This window comes from Belonocnema kinseyi, chromosome 1 (assembly GCF_010883055.1).
Source record: "Belonocnema kinseyi isolate 2016_QV_RU_SX_M_011 chromosome 1, B_treatae_v1, whole genome shotgun sequence".
NCBI lineage: Eukaryota > Metazoa > Arthropoda > Insecta > Hymenoptera > Cynipidae > Belonocnema > Belonocnema kinseyi.
Window position 1 is genome coordinate 131,859,671 of NC_046657.1, and position 9,449 is coordinate 131,869,119.

The window sequence follows — 9,449 nt, forward strand, 5'->3', positions numbered from 1 at the left end:
CAGAGGGTTTCATTTTTGCATGCCAAGACGGTGTCATTTCCACCTTAACATACCGTCGCCACATTTTGAGCCAAGACATTCCCGATGATAGCTGCAGGGGGTACCATGCACACCATGGTCGAATCGAAAGCTTTCCGATAATCAATCCAGGCCATCGATAGGTCACGCTGGTAGAATGCTGCTTCTTTGCAGACACATCTATCGATGAGCAGGTTCTCCCGACATCCGGCTACGCCTTTCTTTGATACTCGTTGTTCATACATTTCTTGCCATACAGGTTCAATTGCCCGAATAATCCGAACATTTAGGATAACTGTGAAGATCTTATAAAGTGTGTTCAGACAAGTTATTGGCCTGTAATTCCTCGGGTCAGCTAAGTTGCCTATTTTCGGCAGGAGTATTGTGCGCCCTTCCACCAACCACTCTGGAATCGGCTCTTCCGACTTCAAATATGAGGTGAAAATACGGGCCAAATGCTGATGGGTTGAAGAAAACTTCTTCCACCAGAAGGTTTTGATACAATCTGATCCCGGTGCGGAATAGTTCTTCATCCCTCTTAACACTTATTTCTCCTCCTCGGTAGTGATGGGTGGGCATTCTTGATCAGGTGTTATGAGGGCAACACATAAATCCTTAAAGCTATTTATATTTTCTGAGTCTTCGTCCAATCTATGCTGAACTTCGTAGACTTCTCTCCAAAATACTGCGACCTCCTCTGGTTTGTGTGGGTGTTCCACAGTAACTGGATGGTCTTGGAAGAGTCGAGATGGGTCAGAGAAAAACTGTTGATTTCCTCTGACCCACCTCTCCCTCCGCTCTAGACTTCTCTTAGCGTTAGGTAGTGTCCGTATTCTCTCAACAATATGCTGCCTGATGGTCAGCAGCTTTGACTTGTTAAGTGTGTGATAACGGGTCTGGAGTTCGCGCGCGAACTTTCGAAACTTGGCGGTAAAATTCATGCCAAATGTGATGCAGTCAATCACACACTGAATGCGGGACGCGTACTGTCTTTCCCAGCTTATTCTTTATGGCAAGTTGATGCATTCGTCTTTTGGTCTTCTGATCAACCGTTGGTTTTGTTTCACGGTTTGCATCGGCCAAAGCTCTCGCTGCATTATACACACAATAATTGATAGCCCAGAGGTCGGATTCTCCGGAAAAATGTCCACGAAGCTCGTCATCCATTTCAGCCAGATCTTTAGGCTTGAGAGAAACCTTGGTGTTGATGTTTCTCCGGGTCGTAAAGCATCGCTCTTTATCTATTGAATGCCTGCCCGCGGTTGGTCTTAGTGTCGCCTCTCTTTCTCTGTTGCCGGCTTGTTCTATTTGTGGTAGAGTAGGCGTTCCGCTTACATAGCCCCGTTTACGGATTATTTCAGCATGGTTTCGCAGACGTTGCTGCGAAAAGTGCGATAGCTCCGGGTGTTTCTAGCACCACAAAGCATGCAGCCGTGCCATATAACCCCGTTCAGGGGCCACACTCGCATCGTAGAACTTGAATCCATTTTGATTGGCTCCCCCAGCTCTAGATTGGTCGGCATTGATGGCCGACCCATTGTCGGGAGCCCTGCGCGTTCTGTTGTTTTGAACCGTGCTTACTACAACTATGTTTGGTGTTTTCATTGTTGTTCCCACGAGAAGCTAGGGAAAGGGTTTCGTCCATCCTTGTAGAACCCCGCATGCAAGGATAAGGCTGCGTACTCTGAGAGGTCGCCCGGTATCCCAGAGTCACCGTTCTAGTCACCTCACCCAGGTGCCATTCAGCTTTCGGTACGGTTTTCACACCTCCGCTTGGGGGTTAATTCTTTCGGGACCACCCCTGGACAATTGTCCGCGATTGCCTATTTATTTTTGTAACCATATTCAGCAGAAACCCTTGTTACAGGGACCCTCTATCCGCAACCCTAGGACGCGTTCAGTGGCTTTGTCATAGGCCCTTCGGTTTAATTCTAGAGGAATCAAAACCGAACCGAAAGGCTCTCCGTCGGGGAATCGAACCTCGGTCTCCCGCGTGATAGGTGGGAGATATATATAGTGTAAAGTTTAAATCATAAAAATATTAGAAACAAGCGAATTCAGTTTAGGGAAGAACGATTAAAGTTGCAACAAAATGCTTAACAACAACATTTTTTAATAAGAATTCGCATTTTTTTAAACGGAACAATGACACTACGTCTGTTTCAACACCAATGTAAGTTATGAATTATAATAATATACATTTATGGGAATGATTTAAAATGTCAGGGATAAACTCGAGTGCGAAGCACGAGATACGTAATGAGAATGATGCTTTCATTTCTAGTTTAAAAAAGTCTATGCACAAAGATCGGGCGCGAAGCGTGAGTTTAATACAGCGTCAAGCGCGAAGCGCGGGAATCAACAGTCGCACGCCTCTCAAAATAAAAAATAAAACAATCTTTTCAAGAAAACAGAGCAATATTAAAAAAATATGCAGTTTGTTCTTTTTATAATAATATTTCGAAATGAAAATTTTGCTCTTTTCGCTTTTTCGATATCGCATTTAACTTTTGAGAAAATCTACGTATTTAAATTCTTTTTAATTAGAAATAACTTTAAAGGATAAATAATTGCCCCAACGTAAAAGTCTCTAGGGAATTAATTAATATCTTTAACTGAGAAAGCTTTGACAAATCGTATTACAGGATATTCTTAAATATATTATCACCATCGAATAATTAAATAAGTAAAAAGTACCAAAACACTATCAATCATTTTTTGATTTTGTCCCCGAAGTCTATTAAGTTCAATAATCCCAAGTGCAAATTGCCGAAGCTGAATACGCGGCCCATCGTTGGTCCAATTTCAGCAGCCAAAGGTCGACTAAAGATATTAAGCCAATATCGGTATTTTCATCGGCCCAGTGTTGAGCCAGTGATGGCAGCCTATATTGGCTATTTATATTTGCTGATCCTCCACCGAAGCTTGGCCCAGCATCGGCACTTTATTGCGCCAAGTCTCACTTTTAGTACAGGGAACCATGTTTCACGAGGATCCGCCAAAGTCTGGCCCAGTGACGACACATTACTGGGCTAAGTGTCACTTTTACCACAGTACACCATGTTGTATTTGAATCGGTCCAATGTTGAGCCAGTGCTGGCAGTCTATATTGGCTATTTATATTTGCCGATCCTCCACCGATACTTGGCCCAGTATCAACACCTTATTGCGCCAAGCCTTACTTTTAGAACCTAAAAAACAACCCAAGTGCGAATTCCCGGAGCTAAATACACGACCCAGTGTTAATCCAATTTTGGCAGCCAAAATTCGGCTAACGATATTAGGACAATATCGGCATTTTAATCGGTCCAATGTTGCGCCAGTTCTGGCAGCCTATATTGGCTATTTATTTTTGCCGATCCTCCACCGATGCTTGGCCCAGCATCGGCACTTTATTGCGCCAAGTCTCACTTTTAGCACCTAAAAAACCAATCTTACACGAAAGATAAAAATTTTGTTGTTGAAAAATCGTCAAAGTTCATGATAAACTTTCTAAGTTCCGTTATTAAAAATTTTCAATGTTTATGAAAAATTACATTTCCTTTCATTGCAAAAACTTGCAAAGTAGCCAACAGCGGAGAAAACGAAATATTACTCGAAGAAAAGTTGTAATGGATTTAAAGTATTTATTTAAAAATTATTGTATTGGTATTCCTGTTAACAGTTCGTGTATTTTACATTTACATTAACTTTTCTGAACTGTAGCTTATGAAGATGACTTTTTTACAGTGTTTCAACTTGTCGGTTTAGCGAAGTGGTTAGCACTCCCGATTGCTACGCGATAGATTTAAGTATATAGACACAGGTTCGATACCCTGTAGAGTTAGCAGTTTTATTTGTAATATAATCTTCAAAATGTAATTTATGTATTCAATCTAAACAGTACCATTAATATTCATATTCAAAGTACCCGCAATACATTTACATTTATTTTTTAAATACCTGTTTTGTCATATCCTTAGACTATAGCAGTAGTCGTTAAAATTAAGCAAAATGTTTAAATGAAGTTTCAATTCTTGAAATTATAAATAATATTCGAACGATATGCAATCGTATAATGATGAATGGATAAAGCAGCTGCGTCCTAAAAAAAATGCAAGGACTTTTTATCAGTTTTTGAATTAACTCCGGCATCCAGGTTGGTCCGATATTGGTACCTCGTGTTGGGCCGACAATGGCAGCCAAACCTTGGCTGCCAAGTGCAGGCCATAGTTATCATTCCCTCATTGGCGCGATGATGGCAGCCGAGCTTCGGCAATATTTTTGCCGACTATGGGCCAATGCTGGGCCATATGTGACTTCGCACTTGGGATTGGAACACATTTTCATTGTGTCTCATATGTATTAAATGCAGTGCGTAGTTAAGAAATTAATTTTTTGAATAAAATATATTTTCCACGACAGTAGATACACGATAAATACAGGGAGGATATAAAGATTTTTCACGAAAATAGGGAAATATCTTCTTTTTACCCAAATAAATGTAAGCAGTATTTTACATTGAAGGTTAACCAATTCGAATTCCTATAATTTCAAGTAGAATTATTGCACAAGGTACTTAAATTTATAACCAAAAAGTTGAATTTAGTACCAAAAAGATCAATTTTCTACGAAAAACGTTTAATTTTCAACAAAATACACGAATTTTCAACCAAATAGTATATTTTTTAACTAAAAAGTATACATTTTCAAACAAAGTGATGAACTTTCATTTCAAATAATGAATCTTCAGCAAAAAATGCGTTTTTAACAAGAAAATCAAACGCTTAACCAAGTAGATGAATTTTTTATAACAAAATAAATAAATTTTCAATTCATTTAATAAATCTTAAACTATAATAGCTCAATTTCCTACTAATAAAAATACATTTTAAACAAAAGGTTAAATTTTATACTGAAAACGATATTTTTTCAACCAAAACAAGGAATACATAGTTCAATTTGCAGTGTACAAAAATTAAGGTTCAACCAAAAAAAAAATGGTTGTAGCTAAATGTTCTATTAAGAAAATTGATATTTAGTCGATGAACTTTTTTTAGAGCATTCCTAAGTGTCCTGAATTTTTACCCGACCCATTTAATAACCTTATTTAACATACAGAGGATCCAAATTTACGAAAAAATAGTTCAATTTTTAACAAAATAGATGAATTTTTAAACCAAAAAGATAAATTCTCAACGAAATTCTTTTCTAGCAAAAAAATTTGTTAACAAAATAGTTAAATCTAGTAGTATTAAGCTACTTCTGGAAATAAAAATGCTTAATATTTTTGGCCTGTAGAAAAAGAGATGATGGGTTGTTAGTTACTTTGAATGATAAAGTTAAATTCAATTAATGGCGTTATGTGACGCGCCGTGTTTAATCCTTGTTGAATAAATTTAAATCTTGTTACAGGCAGTGAAAATAGAAAATAAGGAAACTTGTGCTCATCCGTCCTATTATTATTTTCGAAAATACTTAATTAATAAATTGTCAAGGGTACATCACAATAAATGCTTAAATAATGTTTTAAGATTTCAAAAGAAGAATAAAATTTCGTCGTAATTTCAGAAAGATTGGAAATATTTTGAAATGATTTGACGAAGATTTAAATTATTTTAAAAATATTGTAAAGGATTTCAATTGAACTATTTCAGAGATTTTAAAGCTTGCAAAAGATTTGAAAAAGATTTTTTAAATTTTAAAAAAGAATTTAAATATTAAAGATTGTAGATGTTTCAGAAAGACGAAAGAAATTTCACAATGAATGAAAATATTAATCATTTGGGCTCATAAAAATTATAACAAAAGAATAGTTAATGAAAGATGAGAGTTGTTTGGGCGAAAAATTATTTTTCTGAATCTAACCTCAAAACTATTTTGAGACCAGAATGATTGATTCATTAATAAAACTTTAATTTTTAGCATCTTAAGCTTTAATTCTATGATTTTAAATTTTTTAGTCAGAAAGCATTTATAATTATCATGTTTTCAGAATAGTTCAATTTTAATACATTTTTCAAATATTGTTAATATTAACAAATTACATTATTTAAACTTTTATTGTGACGTACCCTTGACAATTTAATATTTAAGTATTTTCGAAAATAATGATATGACTGACGAGCACAAGTTCCCTTATTTTCTATTTTCACTGCCTATCACAAGATTGAAATTTAATCAACAAGGATTAAACACGCCGCGCCACATAACGCCATGAATTTAATTTAACTTTACCATTAAAAGTAACTAACATCCCATCTTCTCTTTTTCTACAGGCCAAAAATATTAAGGGTTATTCAACTGTTTTAGTTCAAATGGGCTTTAGTTCAAATTACGCCTTAGTTCAAACGGATACCCACCGTGACTAAGAAATTATTTGATCGATTAAAACAAAAAATACATTATTAATATTATATTTAATTAATATAAATGGCTATTTTTTAAGCTAGTCAGATTGGCCATTAATGGGACTGTTAGTTTGACTATTTATTCTGAAAAAGTTGCTCAAAGTAGGTTATTGAAACCTCAAATTTTGCGAACTGCTTAGGTAATTAATTTAATAACAAATAAATTTAATTTTTTAATAGAATTAGTATGTATTAAAACTTAATATTATCGGTTTACTTGAAAATTAAACTATTTAGTAGTAATTTTTGAATTAGAATTCATCTTGATTCAAGTAAATTCATAAATTGGAAAAAAATATTGAAAAAATTTAAATTATTTTTTGGTTACTAATTTTATTATTGGGTTTAAAATGGTATTCACTGAAAAACCTGTTTTGATTAATATTTCAACTATTTGTTAAAAATTCGTCTTCTTGGTTTGAAAATTTATCATTTAAATTATAAATTACTTTTTTTAGAGAAATGCAACTATTTTGTTAAAACTGATATTATTATGGTAGAAAATTCAACAATTTAGTTCAAATATTTTTTTGATGAAAATCTTATTTGGTTAAAAAATCATGTCATGTTCAATTTATAATTGAAACATTCTTGTTTGAAATATTAAGAAAATTAGTCTTTTTATTTAAAAATTCAAGAATTTGTTATAAAATTGAAGTATTAGGTTAACCAATAAAGTTAAATTCTGATCAAAAAATATAATAGTTAATATTTCAACCCTAAAATATGTTCATTACATATTGAAAGCAGTTGAATTAATTTAAGAAAAAAACGAATGTCCAATCAAACTGATGAAGCCTTAACATAAACAGATTAGTTTTCAACCAAAGTTGCATTTTAGCTCAAGAAAGATGAAATTTATAATTAAAAAGATATGTTTTCGAACGAAAAAGACGAATTTTAAAGAAAATAGTTCAAATGTTAATCAAAAAGCATTTTTCAGTCAAAAAATAAAAAAAGATTTTAACCAAACTGTTGAATTTTAATGTCAAAAATATGGGTTTTCTTTAAAACAGTTATATTTTTTATTTGAAAATATAAATTTTCAACAGAAAAGTTAATTTACTTAAATTAGCTTAAAAATTTAATCAATAATAATAATAATCTTATTAATATTTAATATAAATCTATAATATTAAATTTGAATTCATAGTTACTTCTTGCAACTTCACCATACAAAAAATGGCGAATTTCGTAGCAGTTGATTCACAGATTTTAAGGAATATGTTAGATTATTTTTTACTTCCGGAAATTTCCAGGTTTTTCCCAGATTTATAAAAATTTCCTGTCAATTTCAGGTTTCTCCAGATGATTAAAAAAACCGCTGGGATTTTTTAAACATGCAACAATAAAATGTTTCATGAAACTTTCAATTTTTCCGTGAAACACTTAAATGACCCAAATAACTTAAAACTAATTAATTTGTCATATTTCGTATTTTGTTCATACATCTATTGCATTTTGCATAGAAAATAGAATGCAAGCTTACCGACAAGAGATAATCTTGAAATATGGAAAGAAAACGTAAAAACAACTCCGAATGAGTATCGAGACGAGAATCCAACGAAATAAAAAAATAAACAATAATAACTGCAAATATCTCAAAAATAAAACTCTAAACCCTGTTCAATCGCTTCAAACTAAATGTAATAATCTCTGACAATACATGGCAATAATAATCTCGTGATCTCGCATCACGAATTTCAGGTTGGGTGCGGAATATCCAAGATGTATTCACGGTGAGGGCCAAACAATAATACCAATAGGAAGGGACAAAATTTTGTCTTACTTTAGAAAAAAAAAATTTTAACTATAGGTATATATGGACTGAAGTCTTTAGTCCTAAAATCTATGCTAGTAAATAACAAGTTTCATTTTACATGTTTTTAATGATAGCATTAGTTAATTAAATGGATTTTTTTTAATAAAAAATAATATGCAAATAAACTTGTGGTGAAAAACCATTTCTGTCTAGAGCATTGCTCCCAATCTTAGGAACATGGAGAATAGACATAAGGAGATTAAACTAGATGAACTAAAAATAAGCACTTTTCTGTTGCTAAAGTAACGGAGTAGCATTTGGATTGGAAATTTTCATAGGTTATGTGAAGAAACTAGGGATACCATGATGGGAGTATGGGGAATTACTTTATCCTGGGAATATTTGAAACGCGCGGGAAATTCAAAGTATGAATGAAGTAAAATCTTATTTGAATTGAATTTTTGTAACTTTCTAGAAGTCTAAAATTGCAAGGTCACTCATTAGAGAAGTTAAGATAAAACTAAAGCGACAAACTAGGTACCCTTAGCTTAAAATTCTGAAAGTAAAAATGCGAAAGTTAGCACATGGTTGATATTCTCAACTATAGGTTAACTAATATTTACAAAGGGGGAATAGGTTTAATAGATTTGAGTGGGTAGATAGGACTGACACACTTTGCAATTGAGGGCAATTTGCGTGGGTGCCCTGAAATCGTAGGGGCTGACTTAGTCATTTGATGCGTGGAATTTAACTGGAAAACCACTTGTAAGAAGGGGAGAATATTCTCGATGAATTCTTGAGTGTTTAGTATTGCTAAGACTCGATGATTCTCAAAGGGAAGAATATTCTGGATGAATTTTAATGTACATGCGATGGTAAAACCCATGACTAATAGACCATAGACCCTTGTCGATCAATAAAAAATCAGTGGAAGTAGTGAGTCTATAAAAGGGATCAGAATTAGTATCTAGGTAGAGAATTCGTTTGAGCGTCGGTCAAATTTTATCGGTTTTAGCTTTTGCAAACTTGTATTCACCGAACTTTTACATTTGCCGCGTAAGCCCGGACGCATGTTTCTTAAAATAAAACTTGTCATTTCTTTAAAATTATATGAAAGTGCGTGAATTAATTAAAATCATTGACCAAAATATTGAATAAATTGAATAATTCCTGTAGAGCAAAATCTTGGATTCAATTAATATTACATTTCCCTCAGCATCTTCAGATTTCGGGTAGTGATTTTTCACTCAGTGGCGGCAACGGACAGGTAATTTAAATTT

The 9,449-nt window shown here is 33.5% G+C and overlaps 1 protein-coding gene across 1 annotated transcript in view; it reads right to left on the reverse strand.

The window, feature by feature from the left end:
• Positions 1 to 8,011, reverse strand: part of LOC117174936 (speckle-type POZ protein B-like) — a 14,410-nt gene extending 6,399 nt beyond the window's left edge. Inside the window, exon 1 of the mRNA XM_033364399.1 lies at positions 7,897 to 8,011. The gene's annotated coding sequence lies outside the window, so the exon portion shown is untranslated. The remainder of the gene's footprint in view (positions 1 to 7,896) is intronic.
• Between the last annotated feature and the right edge of the window lie 1,438 nt (positions 8,012 to 9,449).